The sequence below is a fragment of the Panulirus ornatus genome, chromosome 59 (genome assembly GCF_036320965.1).
Source record: "Panulirus ornatus isolate Po-2019 chromosome 59, ASM3632096v1, whole genome shotgun sequence".
Taxonomy (NCBI): Eukaryota; Metazoa; Arthropoda; class Malacostraca; order Decapoda; family Palinuridae; genus Panulirus; species Panulirus ornatus.
Window position 1 is genome coordinate 1,129,628 of NC_092282.1, and position 23,647 is coordinate 1,153,274.

The window sequence follows — 23,647 nt, forward strand, 5'->3', positions numbered from 1 at the left end:
TATATCTTCAAATCGTTCTCTGCATTTCTTTGCCGACGCAACTAGTGACGCCCAGCAGCCGACCGCCGTGGCTTCATCAGCGTTTGATCAGCATCGTCGAACGCTGGCTTGCTGATGGGAGCGTGGAGGGCCGCCAAATGATGGGCGGCAGCGGCCCTGGTTGGCCGCTCTGGTATCAACATCACTGAATAGTTTTTGGGTTTCACGGAACGCGAAATTCTGTCACCATTTGTGCAAGAAACGTGTCAACAAGACAGATCTTCGTAATGTGATGGCGCTGAGAGTGCGTATTGATCAATGTCGCGTCCCTAAGGTGAATTAGCGTCCCTAAGGCCCGCCTGGGCGCCCAAAGTCCTCCTGCCATAAATTATTCCTCGCCACACGACCCCTCCAGTCCACCCTGGACCACACGCTCCCTGCCGCCTCCTCCTGTGAATAACAACTTCTCTTTCAGACAGACTTTCAGATCAAAACCATAAACGACTTTCTTCAGTCTTTGTCCCCGTGTGTGTTACTGCAAGAACTCCCTGCCTCAGTGCTGCCAACCCACAACATCTTCCCTACATACCTTACCCTCTGGTTATTTATCTCTACATCGCCAAAATACAAAGAAGAATAACTTTCTTGAGTCTGTGAAAGCAATTGTTGTCCAAAGCCAGAGTATTGCACATCATATTACAACAGAGGAACATGATATGAACACGAGCGAGAGAAACAGGGCAGGTGGCAGGCCTGGGGAGCGCGCAACCCTCGACATGTTGAGTTGGGCGCGCGTGTCCTCTCTAAGAATCCAAAATAATTAAGGGGAACTTGAGGTACAAAGGCAGCCATGACCGGTCGTCTCCTCTCCACATCCTCCGACTTTGCTCATTATAAGCATGAGCTGTCAAAGGCTCACAAGAACCTTTGTGCGGGGAAAGTAGGAGAGCTCTTGAGTGGTGCTTCGGTGTCGACTGGCGCTGCGATGTCTCGGTGATGCTGACTCCTTCTCCACGCTCCCACCCACCGACCCTCTGGTCCGTGGTTATGATGCTCTCTCTCTCTCTCTCTCTCTCTCTCTCTCTCTCTCTCTCTCTCTCTCTCTCTCTCTCTCTCTCTCTCTCTCTCTCTCCTGGCGTCTCACTACTGACACTTGTCACTTGTATCAATGTGACACTTGTCATGGCTGCCTGTCAGTTGCCCTTCCTCCTGCCGTTCGTGGAACTGTCATCTCTATGGCTCTTCAACTCTCGTTTGATCCCTTTGTCTTCCCAAGACACTTTCCCTAACTCACGCACTGCCTACCTCCCCCTCGTTCTTCCCTTCGCCTTCTCTTCTCGTCAAATCAAACGGAAGGAACAAGATTGTTGAGAGAGAGGAGACAGGGCTGAGGATGCAGGGGTCACGTGAGGTGGCTGAGCTGGTGTCATCACTGAGGCAGTCTGGCCCACAAGGAAGCCATGGTCATGGAGTATGCGAGGTGTCCACGATACTCATCTAGTCAGCCTTTCATTTACATTGTCTTCATTCACTCTTCTGTCCATCTGTGTGAGGAGGGAGATGTACAACCTGCTGGTGTGCTCACTCTCTACTTATACATACGTTTATCCGTCTTCCTCTATATCTTATAAGATTATGTTCTTGACAATGTTTAGTAAGACGAGAGAAACACAGGAAGGATGAAGGAGGGGATCAACAGTACGGGGCGTGAACCGTTTCGTGGCAATGTTATGAGTCGTCCCGACCCTATGCTACTTGAGAGAGAGAGAGAGAGAGAGAGAGAGAGAGAGAGAGAGAGAGAGAGAGAGAGAGAGAGAGAGAGAGAGAGAGAGAGAGAGAGAACTCAACATACAAGAGACATTGAGATATAAATGCCAGGAAAGATACCAGAGACAAATAAATCTGCTTTACCGATACCAAAATAATAAACAATGACAAAATCCTTGTTAAAAACGTGAGGTGCGTGAGTGCGGTGCGGTGCGTGAGGTGTGTGAGTGCGTGCGTGCGTGCGCGCGGTGCGGTGCGTGCTGACGACCACAGACAAACCCTTGCCCCAGCCTCTCGAGTCGTCTTTGATGTCGTACAATATTATTCTAACTGGCAGGGACGATGCCTCTCCAAGAACCTTTTTACTTAAGTATTTACGCGTTCCCGGTCTGGAGGGTCACGGTGAAGCGCAGCCACACTTAACGCTGGCCCGCCATCAACACCCAGCCGTCATCAACACCCAGCCGTCATCAACACCCAGCCGTCATCAACACCCAGCCGTCATCAACACCCAGCCGTCATCAACACCCAACCGTCATCAGCACCCAGCCGTCATCAGCACCCAGCCGTCATCAACACCCAGCCGTCATCAACAACCAGCCGTCATCAACACCCAGCCGTCATCAACACCCAGCCGTCATCAACACCCAGCCGTCATCAGCACCCAGCCGTCATCAACACCCAGCCGCCACCAGCACAGCCTATAAACAGCGGGAGAGGGTTGGGGTACCAGCGGCCGGCCTGTATTACTTGTGACCAGAGGAAGTCATCAAGACATCGTCGAGCGGGCATATAACCGTACGGGGTCAGGGTGTGTGACGGGGGTCCGGAGCGTGACATGTCAGCAGCCAGCCACCTCACCTGACCAGGAGCCTCCCACCAAGAGAGGTTGACCCTCCTAGTGACTAGTGCTCGGCATCATACCACGGAGTTTCATTCCTTATATTATCAATCATTCTCTTGTGATCACCTCGGCTCATGATCTTGGTATACATATATATATATATATATATATATATATATATATATATATATATATATATATATATATATATATATATATATATATATATATATATATATATATTTTTTTTTTTTTTTCATACTATTCGCCATTTCCCGCGATAGCGAGGTAGCGTTAAGAACAGAGGACTGGGCCTTTGAGGGAATATCCTCACCTGGCCCTCTTCTCTGTTCCTTCTTTTCGAAAAAAAAAAAAAAAACGAGAGGGGAGGATTTCCAGCCCCCCGCTCCCTTCCCTTTTAGTCGCCTTCTACGACACGCAGGGAATACGTGGGAAGTATTCTTTCTCCCCTATCCCCAGGGAATATATATATATATATATATATATATATATATATATATATATATATATATATATATATATATATATATATATATAGAGAGAGAGAGAGAGAGAGAGAGAGAGAGAGAGAGAGAGAGAGAGAGAGAGAGAGAGAGAGAGAGAGAGAGAGAGAGAGAGAGAGAGCGCCTCTGTATCACGTCCAATACTAGGGCATGAGGAAAATCGTTGGCTCTTAATCATTGTTAACAGTCAACATTCATGCATCTTCATGTCTCACACAAGGGTTATTGTAGCATCATCTGTCACCAAAGTCAACTGTATTATAAGACTAAATATAGAAATGTATAACTTGATATGATTCCACCTAAGTGTCTGTCACTTGATGGGATTGAGAAATCTTGAAAGTCGTGTACTGGAGGACGTGACATTCCTAGCCAGGTGGAGGGGTCGGTGACCTGACCCTACATTACAAGACCAACCATTTCATTTTCTCAGGTCAACAGGTCTACCTTTCGTCTTTTCTATTCACTTTAAATGCATACCTGACAATGGCCTCCAACACAGGCGAAAACGAGTTTATTTTTCCTTCAACATGTCTCCTGTCATCACTTCCTGTGTGAATCAAAACATACATTAATTTCTGCTCCAAAGTATCTTACTGAGGCTCTGCTCTGGGTGAGGGTCATGCTTACCTGGCGAGCTTCTGAGTTTCTGCTTTGAGACAAAGTATCAATCTTGTATTGCCTTGATGCACACTAGATCTACCCTCAACTGAACAAGTTAACTATATTTAACTCGATATTCCACACCGATTCAATATTGGCCACAAGTTTCCCCAATACCAGCAAGGCTGAATACTTCGTATAGAACAATAATGTTCAGTTTCTTGTGATCTTCCTGTTATCAACATGTAACGACATTAACGTGGGAGCCAGATACTGCCTTGAGGGACGACGCGCTACGCGTCTCACACTGTCAGCCATTAGGTGACATTTGTTGGTACATTATAAACACCCACAATTATCATCGTAATCGATTTCCTGTGTAATGTGACCGGTCAAGTGATGCTGGTAAGTGTACGTAAAGTAACTTCCTGATTACTGGTAGTTACTCCCTAAGTAACCCCTCGTTACAACTGGATTATATCATCGTCCACCTGATCATAACCTGGAAGACATACATCTTCCGCTCCAGGTTACACAAGCCTGGTGCTGCTCTCACTCCTTTTATCATTTTTTTCCCGATTTCTTACACGGTCTATGATACTGAAGTTTCCCGTCATCATTACAAGGTCTAAATTATGAAGAAAATTAGTCATAGAAAACGACCCACGATGTCTAACAGGTTTTCTCTAAAAGTTTTAAGGGTAATCTCATCTAAATATTATTTGTTAATCAGTTCAGTTAACACAAGGCTACCAATGTTTATCATGAATTTATCCCATCGAAGATAAGTCATTACTGAACTTCTAACAAAGATATTAATGTTAATGTTCTTTAACGGTAGTTTAAAACTAACATCTGACATGACAATAAGTCATTACAAAAATATCATAATCATGGTTTAGCATCGCTCACATGTTTAACAACTGAGCAAAAGTTATCCCTAGTAACGTAAAACATAAAACAGCTAAAACTAGTTTAGCATAGTAAATATGAGCCTGAAATCGCTGTGTAGTTTAACATATCTAACAAAATTTTAACATAGTCAACATGGAGTAAAGCTTTAACAACGCTGAAATAATTTAACATTTAGAAAATTAATACATTCTGCTGCCAACAAGAATTGAATACCATCAAATGAAGACTGTCTGCCTTATTGCTGTGTTACTGGTGGTCAATAATTAAGGACGTCCACAATTACTGCATTATAGATAGGAAGATCTTAACACCACTAATAAGTGTTCAGTGCAGCTAACTTGAGCTTAACACAACTAAATACAATCTAATGCCCTCAAAATATAAGAATTAGCTGCTAACTAGAGCTTAACACAGCTAAGAAGAGTTTTGAGCCTCTAGTAGGAGTCTTACACAGCAAACAAGACATCAACCTGGCTGGGGAGAAGCTGGCAGAGGTAACAAGGAGGGTAAGTAGCGGTGAGAGAGGAAGATATCGCCTCATAACTCCTGGATGGGAAAATAATGAGTGTGGTCAGGGAGTGAGAGCTCCATCAGCAGCAGCACTCCGCTCATCACACCACAACGCCACAATTTACCGCCATTTGCGTCCGAAACCTTCATTAAGGATCCGAACATTATTAAAATTTCACTAAATATTACTTTAATGTCGGGATCATGATCAATCTCATCTATCGTCCAACCTTACATATACTTAGCAAAATTGCGTTGATGAAAGCTTCAACCGATATTTCTCAAAGTGTGAACAATAAGTATTCGAAGTCAGAGTCACGATAGGAGAGACGGGGAAGTGAGTGTCCGATTCCCGGCGATCGGAGTAATTGGATTTGGCTTTGGACAATAGTTGACGTGTTGTGACCCCCGACCATCACCAATTCTTCGCGCTGGGATGGAAGAAACACGACGCCAGGAACCAATAAGATCGATAATTGCAAAGAATAGCACGGATACACCAGTCGAAGAGGAAAAGTGGCTTGGCAATCTTTTGACGCCAGTGAAATGAATTGGCGACTGTATGACCTGTGGACGAAAACAAATGCTACCTAACGGCCGCCGTAGCTGACTGAACACAAAGGAACAGATCATTTTGGACTCTTCCCGCCTCCTGTCATCTGTGGCAGGGAAGCAAGAGCACCTCTGTGGTGACATAAGCCAGCCGTTATACGGGCGAAGGTACGACAATAGAGCAATAAGTCAGAAGATGTGACTAAAGAGATGCGTAGCAGCTGGGGTCCGTAATGGGAGGTGACCCGGCCAAATAAACCGACAAATTAGGAAATTATCACTTGGGTCGGTGGTGGGGGAGGGAGAGAGGGGGAAGGGGGAGGGGGGAGAGTGGGCAGGCTTCCCCTCACCCCTACGGCAGCAGCCAGGGAGGGTAGACTACAGCCAGGGAGGGTAGACTACAGCCAGGGAGGGTAGACTAGTCATAATTATCATGTTATATCTGGTATCACGGAACCACTGGTCGTAATTACTTAACGAGTCTATGGACACATGTAATGAATTACTTTAAGGCTTAATAGCAAAGGAACTTGTGGAAACCTGACATCGCATTCCCAGCACCTTGTTGACAATGTTGTCCTGCACTTACCACAGCAGTTTGTACACGTTAACAACTGTGATCAAATCTGCTGCTGATCTTAAATGTAATAACTTTATTATTATTATTATTATTATTATTATTATTATTATTATTATCATCATTATTATTATTATCATTATTGTCATTATTATTATCATTATTGTCATTATTATTATCATTATCATTATTATTATTATTATTATTATTATTATTATTATTATTATTATTATCATAATTAAGACCATTCCTTTTTCGCTGGCTTTTATTACAGTGCCTACTAACTTTACCTCCTCGAGGATCATATATACAGTTATGGTCATCAATCAGTGGTCATAACTCGAGGTTGTGTTGACTGACACGGTCAGTGTGGCAGTCTGCACACCTCCAGCTTATGTAACCAGACAACCACATCAACACAATGGTGCCCGTGACCCACAACTAATGACTACTTACCAAACACTGCCGGCACCTCCCCGGGTCAGGCTTGTATCTGTCTGGTAACTTCAAGGCTGACGTAAGGTCAGATCAAAGTGACATTCCAACACTTGAATACATCTCTCTGTCTCTCTCTGTCTCTGTCTCTCTCTCTCTCTCTCTCTCTCTCTCTCTCTCTCTCTCTCTCTCTCTCTCTATATATATATATATATATATATATATATATATATATATATATATATATATATATATATATAATCAGTAAATACAGGTTTTTGATAATATTAATTTCCACACAGAACGAGAAACTTATCAGTAAAATTTGTGGAAAGGAAAATTATTAATACGTTTAGGAAGATGGGATCTGTGTGTGTGTGTGTGTGTGTGTGTGTGTGTGTGTGTGTGTGTGTGTGTGTGTTGCTATTACACCGGAAAAAAACCTTAAGAACCGTGTTCCGGCCCTCCACTTTGCTGGCTCATGACCCTGAGCCATAAACAAACTTCTACAAACTCCCACTGAACCTCTCCCAGCCCGCCCGCGCCCCTGACACACTAACTGTCGGCGTAATAACGTAAGGCAGGTGGTGAGAATATGGGGGGGGGGGGGGGGGGGGGCACGGTCTACCATGAGCAGCAGCAGCAGCAGGAGGTACCCACCAGCCATGTGCACGACGGTACATACAGGTACTGTGAGCTGATCATCTGGCCCACAGTACCGGTACCAGACGGACGGGTCTGGCCCACAGTACCGGTACCAGACGGACGGGTCTGGTCCACAGTACCGGTACCAGACGGACGGGTCTGGCCCACAGTACCGGTACCAGACGGACGGGTCTGGTCCACAGTACCGGTACCAGACGGACGGGTCTGGCCCACAGTACCGGTACCAGACGGACGGGTCTGGTCCACAGTACCGGTACCAGACGGACGGGTCTGGTCCACAGTACCGGTACCAGACGGACGGGTCTGGTCCACGGTACCGGTACCAGACGGACGGGTCTGGCCCACAGTACCGGTACCTTCTGATATAAGGGTAAGGAAGCAGAGACGCATGCGTCCAGCGCGTCACTCTGCATGATGACGGAGTCGCACGGCGGCACAAACTAACTAACTAACTAACTAACTAACTAACTAACTAACTAACTAACTAACTAACTAACTAACACCTGAAACACGCGAGTAACAACACTCATGGCTGCCAGGGATGTCACTACCGGGCAACCTTCCCCCACCACTACAACCATCCCTCCACCACCACCACCCCTCCACCACCACCACCCCTCCACCATCACTACCCCTCCACCATCACTACCGCCACCACCACCACCACCCCTCCACCACCACCACCCCTCCACCATCACTACCGCCACCATCACTACCCCTCCACCATCACTACCGCCACCACCCCTCCTCCACCACCGCCACCACCCCTCCACCATCACCACCGCCACCACCCCTCCACCATCATCACCGCCACCACCCCTCCACCATCACCACCGCGACCACCCCTCCTTCACCACCACCACCACCCCTCCACCACCACCCCTCCACCATCACTACCGCCACCACCACCACCATCACTACCGCCACCACTCCTCCACCATCACTACCGCCACCACCCCTCCACCATTACCTCCAGCACCCCTCCTCCACCATCACCTCCAGCACCCCTCCTCCACCATCACCTCCAGCACCCCTCCTCCACCATCACCTCCAGCACCCCTCCTCCACCATCACCTCCAGCACCCCTCCTCCACCATCACCTCCAGCACCCCTCCTCCATCATCACCTCCAGCACCACTCCTCCACCATCGTCACTCCCGGACGTACACAGTCACTGCCGGAACCCCGGATTCCTGCTGGATCTCACGGTCACTTCCCCAGGAGGCGGGAGGGTGAGGACTTCCGGCTATAGTGCCGGTGGGGCAGACTGATGCATGAGGAACATTCATCAGTAACTCCTCCTCCTCACCCACCATTACATACTCCTCCTGGTGTCGGGTTACCCTGCCCAATCCTCCCTACACACACACACACACACACACACACACACACACACACACACCTGCTCACAACTGCATCAATAGTGCTTCATGCTAAACCTTCGACTGACCGTAACACTGTCAACTGATGGTATAGGTGTGCACACACATTAAAGCGGGCAAGCAGAGTTATGAGTTCGACGTAGCGAGGTTGGACGGGGTCCAGGCGCGTGGCCCTGGAATGTGCCACGTGCAAAACTAAGCCGTGGTGTGGTAACATGAGCTTAATGCAGCCCGTGAGCAAGGGCCAGACTCCCTGGCGAGGGCGAGGCACGCGTCCGCCAGGGTGACGGTCTTGGCCGGAAGTGGAGTGACACCTGGGGGGATGGGGGATAATAGAGGGGGGTTGAGAAGGGGATGATAACAAAGGAGTTTCAAAAGATGGAACGATTTGCAAAACAAAAAAGTAAGAGAGAGAGAGAGAGAGAGAGAGAGAGAGAGAGAGAGAGAGAGAGAGAGAGAGAGAGAGAGAGAGAGAGAGAGAGGTGTGACAGCGTACGATCTGTCATGAGAAGACACTGTGCGTCAAGATGTATCCACCAAACAGGTAGTTCACTCGCTACCAAACTACACTACAAATGACACGTTGCCCAGTAAGGATATGCTCGAGTATCAGTTTGGTAAGAGTTAAGGCATGAGAGGCAGATGTGAGTGTTCAGGGTATACGTGAGGGTGTGGGGTAGCCACAGTAAACGAAAAAGGAGAGTTGGTCCAGTTGTGTGCTGGAGAGGAACTGTGATTGCGAGCACTGGTTTCAAAAAGGTGGATGTATAAGTGTAGGTGAGTGAGTACGTACGTACATGGGGGAGTGAGGCTACACGTAAGCGGCTTTATAGGTGCGAATAAATGAAAGTAGTCAGGAATGGAGTATGTAGCATGCGGCAGGTGGGATGTGGGCGTTTGAGGAATGATGGCGAGTGGTGCGATGAAGATGATGGTAATGAGAGAGAAAAGAGTGGTATCCCTGTAGGGAAGCAGTGTATGTGACTGGGAGATATACAAGAGGAAGCAACAAGTTCAAGAGGAAGGTGCATCGGCTGAAAGAGAAACCAAATGAGATGGGATGAGAGACTATTGGCAGACTTCGAGGAGAAAAAGTAAATATCAAGGAAAGAGGAACATTCTAGAGGGATGAGGTGGGGGGTGGGGGGTGACAAAATAGGTGAACGGGAAGAATGTCAACACAGCGGAAGAACAGATGACACATGATAACGCAAAATGATCAGAAAGCGGATGTAGATAAAGATGGTTAAAGGTGAGGGTAGTAAATGGGAGGGAAGTTAATACAAACAATAAGAATGATGAATAAGGTGAAACAAATGACATGAGAAGAGCAGAAGAATAGGAGGAAGGTAACACAGGATAAAGATGGAAGCAGAGAATGACAAAAATGAGAAATGATGATAAGGGACAAAGACGAAAATGGAAGAGGTTAAAAAGAAAGACGAAGATGAAGTCGTAAACCCATGAGAGAGTGATGATGGGAGAGGTGTGATGATGGGAAGGGTGTGATGATGGGAGAGGTGTGATGATGGGAAGGGTGTGATGATGGGAGAGGTGTAATGATGGGAAGGGTGTGATGATGGGAAGGGTGTGATGATGGGAGAGGTGTGATGATGGGAAGGGTGTGATGATGGGAGAGATGTAATGATGGGAAGGGTGTGATGATGGGAAGGGTGTGATGATGGGAAGGGTGTGATGATGGGAAGGGTGTAATGAGACAAGACGTGAAGGGGAGGCGTGAGCACCAGCCATGACCGCCCAATGATGTTCACAAGTGGACAGACAAAGAAGCAGTCGTCAGCCCAGCGGTCGCTCCTCATGATGACATTTCCATCGCTTTCTTCCAGCCTCGCACCCCATTTTCTGAGGCCTATGATGGCGCACGTGGCAGAAATGTGAGATATCCAGGAATTTATGAATTATGGTCGTCTTTTGGGGGGTAACAATAGGCCTTCCCACAACCCGGCCAAGAATGGAATTCTGCATTTTATCTTCGAGAATGAAGGAAGTATAGGATGTGTACGAACACGCATGATTTCGAAATTAACATATATAGAGAGTTCGAAATTAAGAAACACGTATCAAAACATTTCGAGAAGTACGTTTATGTTCAGCCATATACAGAATAGCAGTACTAAGCAGATCGGTCGATCTCATTCATGGCAGCACAAACTATTGATGAGTAAGGGTAGTGTCGTCTTCTGACGGAGTTGGTCACTAGGATGTGTGATCGAGGATTGTGGAAAGCTGCTGGGGCGTGTGTGTGTGTGTGTGTGTGTGTGTGTGTGGTGAGCCGGTGATGTACCGTACTACATAATGATGAGGTCTGGTATGGTTTACTATGTGTGTGTGTGTGTGTGTGTGTGTTACGGACAGAGGGCTTTACACTCTTGTTGACCCGTCTCTTAATTGTGTACACATGTACCGATCTTTTCTCCAGTGTGTGTATGTATGTATGTATGCCCGTGCAACAGACATACATCATCGTAAGCACCGTACCATGGTGGCTGATGGTGAGGCTAGTATAGTGGGGGTTATGGAGACAGCACTGTAATATGGTGAGTGATAGTGAAGCCAGTATGGTGTGATGGTGATGGAACAGTGATAATGGTATGGTATTCTTGTGGCATGGTGAGGGAGGTGTAGTGATGACGGCAGAATATTGAGGATAGCAGTGTGATAATGATGAATGTATTATAATGACATGATAACTAAAGCGACGTATCTATAATGACAGGACAAAGATATGATGGTGACATGGTGGTATGATGGGAGTATGAGAATAGTTAGGGAACGGTTATATGGTATGGAAATGGGAGGATGATGGTGGGAAAGTGTATTGTGACATTGAAGGTAATGGAGGTGTTGAGACCTGGAGGTGACAGCAATGTTCACACGTCAACCATTGACATGATAATGATGATGTGAGATGACGTGCAGTAGGACGAGGGAGCTGGGACGGGAGGTGACGTGCAGTTGGAGGACGTGCGAGCCGGGACGGGAGACAACATAATCGGGGAAAAGCAGATTTACGGGAGAGGGAGAGCTTAGTGGTGTGGAAGGGAAATACAGGACAGGTATAGATGGTGGGAACATTTAAGAGAAACACAGAAAATGTAGAAGTAAATGAAAGAGAAAAAAATGACAAAAACACAAACCATACAAATATGGATGGAAATTGTAGGAAGATGATGATCAAGAGTGTACAGGCAAGCTAGGTGTGGCATCACCCAGCAAGACACAAGGTTGACCCTGGCACAAACCTGCCTCGCCTGTGTCCAATACGGGGCAGTGATGGCTGCCCCGACCATCCAAGAAATCCTTTAAGGATACAAACATATGTCAACATCCTTTTTGTGTACAGTTACCAGCGTCAGTATCGCCGTACCAATATCCTCACAACAGTGGAAATAAACACAAAGCAGACAACATCTCCGGCCAGGTGGTGGCGACGCACGTTCTCTGGTGAGTGTAGCGCTGTATGGCAGGCGTTGAGTGAGCATGTGGCGGCGGGCCTCTTGACGGTGGTGGGCAGCTGGCACTGCGGGCGGCACCACTCACGCCCTCTCCTTATCCAGCCACTGCTGCATTCCAGGGGCGCCCCGCCAACCACTGCTGCCTCCCAGGGGTGCCCCGCCGGCCACTATCTATGGCATCCAGCTGGTGTAAGAGCCCCCTTTGACCCCCCTTACGTCCTCCTTCGCTAACACCGAGAGCACCACTTTCCCAGCCCGGTCCTCCTCTGTTGCTCCACCCTCCTGGGGCGCCCTAAGGTGCCCGATAAGTGATGAAACCCCTGTGGCCGCCCCCCTAGATCTTGTCGTGCCCCCAGCCGGGCCTGGGACGGCCACCATAGTGCGTGCCCGACCGTTGGCCGGCCTCGACCTCGCCACCAGCTGAGCTGACATTGGATCCTCTGTCGAAGTCATGTCTCGTGTGTCCAGGACGCCCAATTCGCTATCCTTCTATATCGACATGGGCGTCTCTCTCTATTCTCCCTCTTCAAGTGGGACGTCTCCCTTACTGTTCTTCGACTTTCAATATTTTTCTAGCCTCAACTGGACCCTCTCTCGCTCTCCGTTTATCCCCGCCCAACATAATGGATGCTGGGACGGGCAGGGAGGACGCCTGTGATAGAATCTGTCGTGGGATGTGACTCCTTCCTCGCCGCCCTTACATTCGCGGCTCACTGGTGATAACACGCTAATGGAGGCAGCCTTCAACCCTGCTTGACAAAGATACACTTGGTATGTGTAATATAAGATGGTGATCGACCCTCTCTTGCCACCCTCTCCCTTCTTCCCCGCAGCAGAATGACGCCAAAGAACCTGGAGGACCACGGCAGCTACGATTAAACTCCTGCTGGGACCCACAGTGTCTGGGGATGCGTACTGCCCCGAGTACAGGACCCCTGGAGCCTTGGGAGGGTAAAGAGCTCCCAAAGCCTTAGTCCTAGTGGTGAGGGCTGCCGTAGCCCTGCTTCTGATGATGAGGGCTACCGGCGCCCTGCTCCTGATAGTGAGGGCTGCCGGAGCCCTGCTCCTGATGGTGAGGGCTGCTGTAGAGCCCTGGTCATGGTGGTGAAGGCTGATAGAGCCCTAGTTATGGTGGCGAGGGCTGCTCGAGCCAGGGGTATGGGTCTGTCCCTCCCCCTGTGCTGGGGTGAAGTGGTCTGGCTATGACTAGGGGTAGTATGGGGAAGGGGGATACAGGGCAGGACGTCAAATGGTACTCTTCATTATCATGTGGGCGTCCTCACTAACGGACTCTACCAGCCCGCAACGCTGAGGGCGTGGAGCGTGAGGGCAAAGTACAACATGACAGGGCAGGATAACGGCAGGATGGGGGCAGGAGTAAGAGGGGAGGGTTGTGTAGGGTAAGGGTTGGGTGCTGCCGTGTAGGTGTGCTGTTGCGTTGTGTGACAAGCCTTCTAGCAGCTGGCAAGCCTCTGGAAGGACCTATCATGCCGGTGGGTGGCACTAGCTTGACGAGACTGCAGCCGAGTGGTTGCAGACGTTAAGGTACTCCACTGGCAAGAGAGTAGCCGTTTCCTGTATGGTAGCGGCAGCCGACGCAACGTAAAGATACGTCCGTCTGCTAGTGTTTACACCTTAGTGTGTCTTGACACTGTGACATGATGGGTGTCCAACGTAAGGCAGCCTAATACCGATATGCTGTCACTAGAGACCGTCAGACACTGTCCTGAGAGCCACACTACGAATATAATGTTCACAAAAACGGAATTACGACTGACGGACCAGGCAGGAACCTCACCTCCAGCAGTTGTTTTCTGTGTAAACGTCATTACGTTCATCTTTGTGTGTGTATCTCTTGGTAATGAATTACCCCAAGTGGAAACTCTGCTAATTCATAAAAAAAAACAAATAATTCGGTGAATCTTATCAGCTTCCTGCTTCCCGGTCCTGTAGGCAACAAGTCGATCTCTGACAGAGTGTACCTCTGTGCTTGTGTGTGTTTGTACGTGTGTATGTTTACCTTCAAGACTAGCAGGAGGCGACCCTACATGTCTCTTTCGTGTCTGGCACCAGTCTGCCAGACCACACGGGTAAGATAACAACCGGAATATTATCTGTCTTAAATATGACGACCAGTACAACACGGTCGTACACCACCTGTCACGTGCTACACGCCCGTGCACCACCCCTGACCCGTCACGTGCTACATGTTCATATGCTGACTGTTCGTCTCCCTTTACACTTCTCAACTCTTCCTCAGGTTTCCTCCCCTGAGCTACCTTTCGTCTTCATCGTTCCCCTCTATTTCCCTCTCTCCTTTCCCTATAAAGACCTCCCCAGCCCCCCCCCCCCCCCCAGCTGTCAGCTTCCTCACTCCCTTTTTCTCCACCGCCGCCCCTCCCCCATCCCGTCAGCCCGGTGTTCCCCCCCTCACCCGCCAGCCCCTGACCCCCTGCGGCCGCATCAGTCCCGGGACTGAGAGGGACTGGGGGAGGGGGTCGTCTCCCTGGCTGCCCAGCTCAGCGAAACCCAGCAAAAGGCAGGTCCACCCCCCACCCCCTTCCCGCCCAAGTGCCCCGCCCTGACGCAGACCTTAAATGCGACACTCAGACGGAGACATGATAATTTCCTGCACCCCTCCTCCTCCTCCTCCTCCTGCTCCGGTTCCACCATATAACGTGCTGGCAGGGCATGCTGAGGTTGTAGGGTGTGTGGTGACTGTGGAGTGTGTGGCAGCTGCGGCTCACTGTGTGGTGGCTGGGGCAACTGTGGTAGTGTGGCTGTGGTGAGTGATGGTTGTGATGCGAGGTGGTTATGGATGATGGTTGTAGTGGTGACGGATGTGTGGTGAGCGTGACAGGAGTTGAAAGATTGTATTTTCACTGCTATGATCCGGCTGTGGTGAGCATTTAGTGGTCTTGGTGAGCGTAAACAAACTCTAATATACTGTTTGAGTGTGTGGGGGTAAGGGGGGAACGTGAGTGAGTGTGTGGGGGGAGGGGGGAACGTGAGTGAGTGTGTGGAAGGAGAAGGGGGCTACAAGTGAGTGTGTGGGGTGAAAGGAAACTTCGATGAGTGTGTTGGATGAGGGGTAGAATGAGTGTGGAGAGGGTTCCAGCGAGTATGTGGACACCCTAGTTTTCATCCGAGACTCAAAACAACATTCAGATGACCAGAAAGTGTTAGTGTGTGTGTGTGTGTGTGTGTGTGTGTGTGTGTGTGTGTGTGTGTGTGTGTGTGTGTGTGTGTGTGTGAGCGCGCGCGCGGGAAGGGTGGACTAAGAGACTTCCTCAGAGCTTGAGAGTTTATGGAGACCTGATTGAGTGTGTGGAGGCCCTACAGGATGTGTTAAGGTACGCGAGAGTGTGTGACGACCTTATAACGTGGGACAGAGGACGTGGAGGAGTGTGTGGAGGGCGAGCAACGCACCCCGCTGGGCCGCACCTTTGTCCGCCAAGCTGACTCAGGCCGCAGCCAGCCCGGCCGCGCGCCGGGACACTGATTGCCACGCAGAAAAATATATCTTTTTGGCGATGAATCTCTTGCCTTGTGATGTCTTGTCTTGGATAATGTGTTTGTCCAGTGAGGTTTGTTTGTATCTTCCTCGTCGGTGAGGTTTGCGTGGAGTGTGCCACCACCATCCATGTGTGAGTTCTGCTCCTCATTCTTGTCTCGAGCATATAGCATGTGAGCTGCTGACAACGGCTTCTCCTCTGACGGTTCTGTTCATGGCATGTTCATGACTTGTTCATGGCGTGTTCATGGCATGTTCATGATATGCTCATATGTCCATGGTATGTTTCTGACACGTTCATGATATGTTCATAATATGTTCCTGACATGGTCATGGCTTCCTTGTACACAATGATGACAAGACAACAAGATTGGGTCTCGCGTCGTCCAGGCTGTCTCATCAATTTTTGGTCCTCTCATTTTTTATATATTTTTTTTACTCATTTTCTTGCCGTCACTTACTTAAAACAACAACAGCAACAACAACAACTAAAGGCCAAAGGACTCAGCCATAAGAATATCTTTGACTTAACATGGAACTATGAGGAGCGAATGGTAAGTTCCAAAATGTATTCATATCGGAGGAGACGTTACTTACAAGTGTAACAAGATGAAAATCATGACATGCAGCCACGTATGTAGGTAAGATGACTAGTCTTGGTCTGATGAATGACCATGACCCACATAAGGTGCATGACTGATGAAATCTTGGCCTGTGTACCAAAGTGCAAAAATCTTTGACAAGACACTTGAGATGTTTAGAAACTTGAAAAAAATTCAGAGGGAAAATATAGAGAAAATGTCTTACTTTTAAGAAAGCAGACACAGAAAATGCACGAAACTACAGGAAAGGTCTGTATACCAATGAAAAAGACAACCAGAAAGCAATGGATGATCATTTGCAAGGGTAAAACTACTTAAGAGAGTCAACAAGGTTTAGTGGGAAGAAACAAATCATGTACGATAAAACCTCTGGATTTCAGTTACAGTAACAACCAACAACACTTGACCTTCTCCCACCGGAGGTCAGAAACTGAGGAATCAAAAACAAAAGTTTTCAAGCAGACTTAAGAGGATGACCCGGACGGCAGATCGTAATTTACCACAGAGTCTGGACACATGTTACGGTCGCCTCACGAAAACTTAAAGCAGGGAGAGGTGTCCTGCAGGGCTCAGTCCTGGGGCAGTAGTTGTTCTTGATCGATGAAAACAACCTGCCAGAACTTGATACATACTTGACTATATTCGCTGATGATGATACTCGTCTAACTGTACATGACTGCTTCACTCACGAACAGACTTTAACAAGTTCCTGCTTTGGTGAGGCGAAATTCGACCAGGCCAGATTGGAAACACTTCGTAATGAGGTGAAGACTTAGTTGTACAGTAACACAGAGGATGAAGAATGGAACTAAGTAAAGAAACAGTGAATGTACGGTTGAAAAGTTCAAACTTTATACAAGTATCAAAAGTTTAAGAGATGAAGCCCTGGAGTATAAAACCCTCTTGAGAGAGAGAGAGAGAGAGAGAGAGAGAGAGAGAGAGAGAGATGTAATTTCACACACACACACACACACACACACACACACACACACACACACAGCCATAACCTCGGTCTCAAGTGACCTTCCAGCCATCCCTAGCGTGGCTATTGAGGGCCTGAACGCCGCCTGTTTGAGTAGTGGGAGAGTGGCGGCCCGCGGCTGGTGTCATCAGTGGGCAGTGCCGCTCATACGGAGGCCACTGTTGACACTACAGGGCCAGAGAGACGCGGCTAAAAGCGACAGACGCGGACACGCAACAGGCGCTAAACACGGTCAGTAAAAATTCAACAAGTGTCGCTTTCAGGGTAGGTTGGTCGCCATCACCAGAGAGGGAGTGAAACAAGAGAGATGAAGGGGTAGGTGGAGGGTGGAGGAGCGAGGAGAACAGTGGAGGGGTTAGGGATGGGGCAAGTCTGGTCCCCAGCACGCGGGGGGAGGAGTGGGGGAGGGACATCAACCACTGTGAGGGTGTGCCACAGGTCTGTCAACATGCACAAATATATTCAGGTGTGACGTGTCTTTCGAGGAAATCATGAACCTAAAGGAACAGAAGCGGTCCGAAGGCCAAGCCCTGTGGGGCATCACTGGTATCCTTCATCTTGCTGGGTGAAGGTGTCGAGGAAGAGTCGGCTTTCATCTCTTATCTGTTGATATCTTTGATACCTGGATGGAGCCTCACTATTACGTACACTTTAAAGTTCATTTTCACCAGTCTAGTTATGAGAGTGTTACATGTGTGTGTGTGTGTGTGTGTGTGTGTGTGTGTGTGTGTGTGTGTGTGTGATCATATCCTGTAATCACTTCTTCAACTGTTGTCATCATCAAATTAGTTTAAAAACTTGCGAGTTGTGATAACGTCACCCTCAGTGTTCTCTTCTGGGATTGTGTTTTTCGTAACTCTTAAAACTGCGGTGGCCAAACTTATGCATATTCCAATTTTGGTTATATATGAAATGAGAGCAATTTGCTGAATACTTTCTTATCATTGCCAGATTGTCTCTCCTACAGTTCTCCCAAAGTAGAGCTCTGGCGACATATCGACATACAAGTCCCTCTCAGGCTCAAACTATTGCTCTTCTTCCCTCCTAGATAACATTCATGTTGAAGCCTTCTTCCTTTGTGTCCAATCTTCATTACTTTGCATTTATCTAGGTTGGATTTCATTAGCCATATATCAAACCAACTTGAAGTTTGTCTATGCCCTCTCGCAAGTTGATGGCATCCTCAGCACTCTTTGCTTCCCGCATGACCTTGACATATCTGCAAACATATCTAGGGACGAATCCAGTCATCTGGCAAATCACTTATGTAGATAGATCAAGAAGAGCAATGGTCTTAGGACAGCCCTGCGGCACTCCATTGGTGACTTTAACCCACTTCGAGAAGGCTATCATGACATGCGTCATTTGTCCCCTTCCTCTTCTTCTCTTTTGTCGAACACGTAGCTTAGATTCTCCTATGCAAATAATAATCCAATTAACTTTCTGGATATCTTACTTCCTGATTCACAAGCCATACTCGTCAGAGAGACCAGTGGGCAGTTCAGCACAACTTCTTAGCCACCTTCCTCAAAGACGGGTACGAAATGTGCCTTCGTCCATTCTGTGAGCAGCTTACCCTTCTCCAGAGACATCTTAAGCACCATCTCAAGAGGCCTATCAAGCGTACCTGCACAATATTTCAGCGCGTGGAGAACTCTGATCAGAAACTTGACACTTATGTATCAAGAAGCAAGAGCTGTCTGGCTTTTGAATCGATGATATGCTTTCCAAGACCTCCTCCCCATACCATTATACTGGAGCTGGGGCTGTTGAGTCTTCCTCTATGAAAACACTTCGAACCTCTGACTAACCCTCTCATATCCTTATATCATCCTCTAAAACTCTTTCCTTTAAATCCTTTAGCCTGATTAGCAGCTCTTTAGTCGACAATATGCTTCTGATATATTTGTGGAAACTTCTTAGACTAATTTCCTGACTTGTCCACATTATTCTTTTCAAAGTCTCTCTCTTCCTCCTTTCTTATCTTTCCATGTTCATTTTTTGTTCTTATACCTTTCTCATGCTAGGTGGCTGTGAGTCTTATCTTTATTCCCACAGCACCTACGACCGCGCATGCGCGCGCGCGCGCGTGTGTGTGTGTGTGTGTGTGTCATACCTGGGGATAAGGGAGAAACAATACTATCCACGTATCTCGCGTGCCGCAGAAGGCGACTAAGAGGGGCGGGAGCCGGCCAGGGATGGAACGTTTCCCCATCTGCATCACTTTCCAACGGAAGGAACAGAGGAAGGAGCCAAGAGAGGATTTTTCCCTTTAAGGCTCAGTAATCTGTTCTTCACGCTACCTCGATCACGCGGGAGAAAGCGAACATGTGTGACAGACAGACAGATAGATGGATGACAAATAGATAAACAGGTAGAGACGTGAGCCCCTGTGAATGTGAGAGTATTCATGGATCCTTGTGTTACGGATGTGTTGTTCTGCTGTTGGAGGGTTATTTTGTGTTGGTGAAGTGTTGTGCTGGTGATGAGATGTGTTAGTGGTGGTGTTGTTGATGTGTTGGTGGCGTGTTGTGTTCGCGACGTGTTGATGTGTTGGTGGTGGTGTGATGTGTTGGTGGAAGGGTGTGTTATGTTGGAGAAAGGGTGTGTTATGTTGGTGAAAGGGTGTGTTATGTTGGAGATAAGTGTATTGCTGGTGAAAGGGTGTGTTATGTTGCAGATAAGTGTATTGCTGGTGAAGGATTAGATTATGTAGTTGTGAGTATGTGTTGAAAGGTTGTTATACTTCAGGACGATGTGCTCATGAAAGAATTTGTTTCGTTGGTGGAGATATATGTTGTGTTGGTGGGTGTATGTCGTGTTGGTGAAGAGCTGATATGTCCTCTTGGATGGATGTTGTGTGTTCGTGTAGGGTTGTGCTGTTAAGTTGATGGAGGCTGTGTTGTTTTGGTGGATGTGTTGTGCTCTAAGTGGTTGGGTGTTGTGTTGGTGGTGAAGGGAAGTTGTGTTGGTGGTGGAGCGTTGTGTTGGTGGTGAGGTGTTGTGTTGTGGTGGTGGGCTGCTGTGTTGGTGGTGGGATGTTGTGTTGGTGGTGGAGGGATGTTGTGTTGGCGGTGAAGCGTTGTGTTGGTGGTGAGGTGTTGTGGTGGCGGGCTGTTGTGTTGCTTGTGGGATGTTGTGTTGGTGGTGGAATGTTGTGCTGCTGGTGGTGGAGTGTGGCGTTAGTGGTGGAGAGTTGTGTTGGAGGTGAGGTGTTGTCTTGTGGTGGTGGGATGTGTTAGTGGTGAGGTGTTGCGTGGTGGTGGAGAGTTGTGTTGTTGGTGAGGCGTTGTGTATTGGTGTTCAGGTGTTGTGTTGGAGTGGTGTTATGTTGATAGTGGGGTGTTGTGTTGGTGGTGGAATGTTGTGTTGGTGGTGTGGCGTTGTGTTGTGTTGATGAGGGAGTGTTGTGCTGGGGGTGTTGATGGTGGAGTGTTAGTTTACTATAATAAGGATTGTGATCTGGAAAGCTGGTGTTGGTGTCCGGCTGTGCTGCTGCCTGTCACTGCTTCACCTCAACCATTTCTGTATACGTCAGTAAAACTCGTTTCCCTGCGTCAACGAACCAAGCCAAAGTTGGCCACGTCCTAATGTTTCTGATCAGTTGTCATGAGTCAGGAGGTGTTCCTGCGCCGCTCATGACGGCTGCTGGGGCCTCCATGGTGGCACTCCGGAGATAAGATGCTATCAGTGACATCGATAAATCACCGTGACGGGAGCTGGGCCTATAGCCGTAACATCTCCCACAGCATCATGGTAACTGCCTGCTCGCCCGCCACTACTCGCTACTGTCGCAACCAATGGGCGGGGCCAAAATCGTCCATTGGTCCGTTGGCTATTAAATTCCTGTCCTTGCCTCCCGTGGCCCAGCCATTGGTCGAGGAGCCGCCGTGGGCGGGGCCGTGATGTGCAAAATGTCGGGACGGCCCGGTAGCGCAGACCTTGTGTATGTTGGGCATTTTGGATAAATAAATGGACTCTAATTGTGCGGGTCAGTGTTGACAGGCTGGTGGCTGGGCGACGCGAGGCCCAGTGTTATCCCGGGCGTGGCGCACAGACGTGATCACAGACAGCCGCCACAGACAGCCCACAGCTCACACACGCGTGACAGACACGCAGGAACGAAGTGTTTATAGTGACTAGCGACCACGTGTTGTAGCAGTGCCCATGAACACGGAGGGACCCGGTGTACGGCAGCGCTGGTGAGTACACGTGTTCATGTTAGGGCCCTGGCCGCCCCTGCCATCCTTAATTCGGTTAGAAAAGTTTATATTTTTCATCATAACAATCCTGACTTTGCTGTTCACCAGGAGGCAACCTACATGGTGCGCGTCACACCTCCCGCAGCAGCTGAGGTTGTCCCCTTACATTTGGCTACATCAGCTCCGCCTCACCCAGCGGTAATATGGGTTGATTCACACTGAAGTAACGCTGAATATCGCCTTTAGCTGTACATCATTATACGAGGTCGACACACACACACACACACACACACACACACACACGAGGCGAAATGATCAAGTGAGGGTAATTATTTCTGACAATAACCCGGGAAGCTGTTTAACGCCCGGCTGTCATCATCGTCTGTCATGCTAATGACAGCTGACAGAAAGCTTCCCTCAGGACCCTCTCCCCGGGGGTCGCCGTCCCTGCCCTACAGGGATAGTATGGGGCCCCACAGGACGGGTCTTAGCCCCACAGGACGGGTCTTAGCCCCAAAGGACGGGTCTTAGCCGCACAGGACGGGTCTTAGTCCCACAAGACGGGTCTTAGTCCCACAAGACGGGTCCTAGCCCGAAAGGACGGGCCCTAGCCTCTCGGTATAACGAAAACCTTCAGGTTTTATCCTGGTCGTAACAGCCACGACCAAGTCGTCCTGCTGCAACACGTCTTTACCACCACCACCTCTGACGGGCCAGTGGCTGTGACCTAGGATGGTAGTGACCTGTGGTGGAGGTAGTGTGACCTGTGGTGGAGAGGCTCGTCAGGTGAGGCAGACCCTGGGGCTAGGGTTATATCTCTGGGATAATAATGTCCCGCGCGGTGTACTACACGGGACCATCCCGTACCCACGGAGACCGACCAGCGTGTCCCGTATGTTCCTGGGTCACCACCACCACACAAACATTAACCTCATCCTCTACACGACAACATACTGACGCCGCCTGACCCAGCCAACATCGTCTCGTAAATATAACGCCAGGAAAATATTCGTTTTGTGAACTTTGTTAACTGGAATTAATTTCTGTAGCGCATATATATATATATATATATATATATATATATATATATATATATATATATATATATATATATATATATATATCTGGGCTTCGTTTGCTTGCGGTTAGGTGGGAGTCATCTACGTTGAGGGTGTACGTGGTGAGAGGCAGTACAGACTCGCTAAGAAAATCTCACCGTCAGGAGGTCAATATATTTCCTATTTCTGATAGTATCAAAGACTTCCACCACCAGTGCTAGAGCCCCATGTTATAAGTTTTAGGGTTGTATATATATATATATATATATATATATATATATATATATATATATATATATATATATATATATATATATACTTGTATGAAATGCATTGACTCGGTTGTGTCCCATGAACGCCTCTCGCCCTCCTCATGTTCCCCAGCAATAATGATGCATATGTAGCGGATAACACGATAAAGAGTAATGAGTGTGGGATATAAGATGATGTCAGTGAGGGAGGAGTCGTGAGTCAGAAGTACCAGTTTACAATGTCAACTGTTCGTTCTGCCTCCACCATCACCCTGGGTCATGATCGTCGTTAATAACGTGTACTAAGCATGGCAGTTCTGGCGGGGTATAAGGCTGTTAGGAGGACGAAGGTAGCCATGGTGTGGCTTGGACTTCATTACCAGATGGATTGTGAGGCGGGAGGTCTCATAACCTCACAATACTTCTCTTAAAATCATTCTGGGAATTGATCAGGCTTCTCCATAATTGTCTCGTCTTTATCTGTGGAGATTACGTGGGTAAGATCCTGTCACCATCCTGCGGTGGATAACCTGGTCCTAGACCATCAGGTCAACCATCAGGTCAACCATCAGGTCACGACTAGGAATAATGTGTTACGTCATGTCAGCATCACACTGAGGCAGTCCACTCTCTACTGATAAACATATCCACACACTTGGATGATTTTATATATATATATATAAATATATATATATATATATATATATATATATATATATATATATATATATATATATATATATATATATATATATATATCATCCTGGGACGGTATACAACACACAAGGTTAACAACAGTAATTCATCT

General features: G+C 48.0%; 1 protein-coding gene across 1 annotated transcript in view; it reads left to right on the forward strand.

The window, feature by feature from the left end:
• The first annotated feature begins 21,299 nt into the window (after window positions 1-21,299).
• The window catches only part of LOC139767090 (uncharacterized), a 65,421-nt gene continuing 63,073 nt past the window's right edge, over window positions 21,300-23,647 (forward strand). Inside the window, exon 1 of the mRNA XM_071696061.1 lies at window positions 21,300-21,530. The gene's annotated coding sequence lies outside the window, so the exon portion shown is untranslated. The remainder of the gene's footprint in view (window positions 21,531-23,647) is intronic.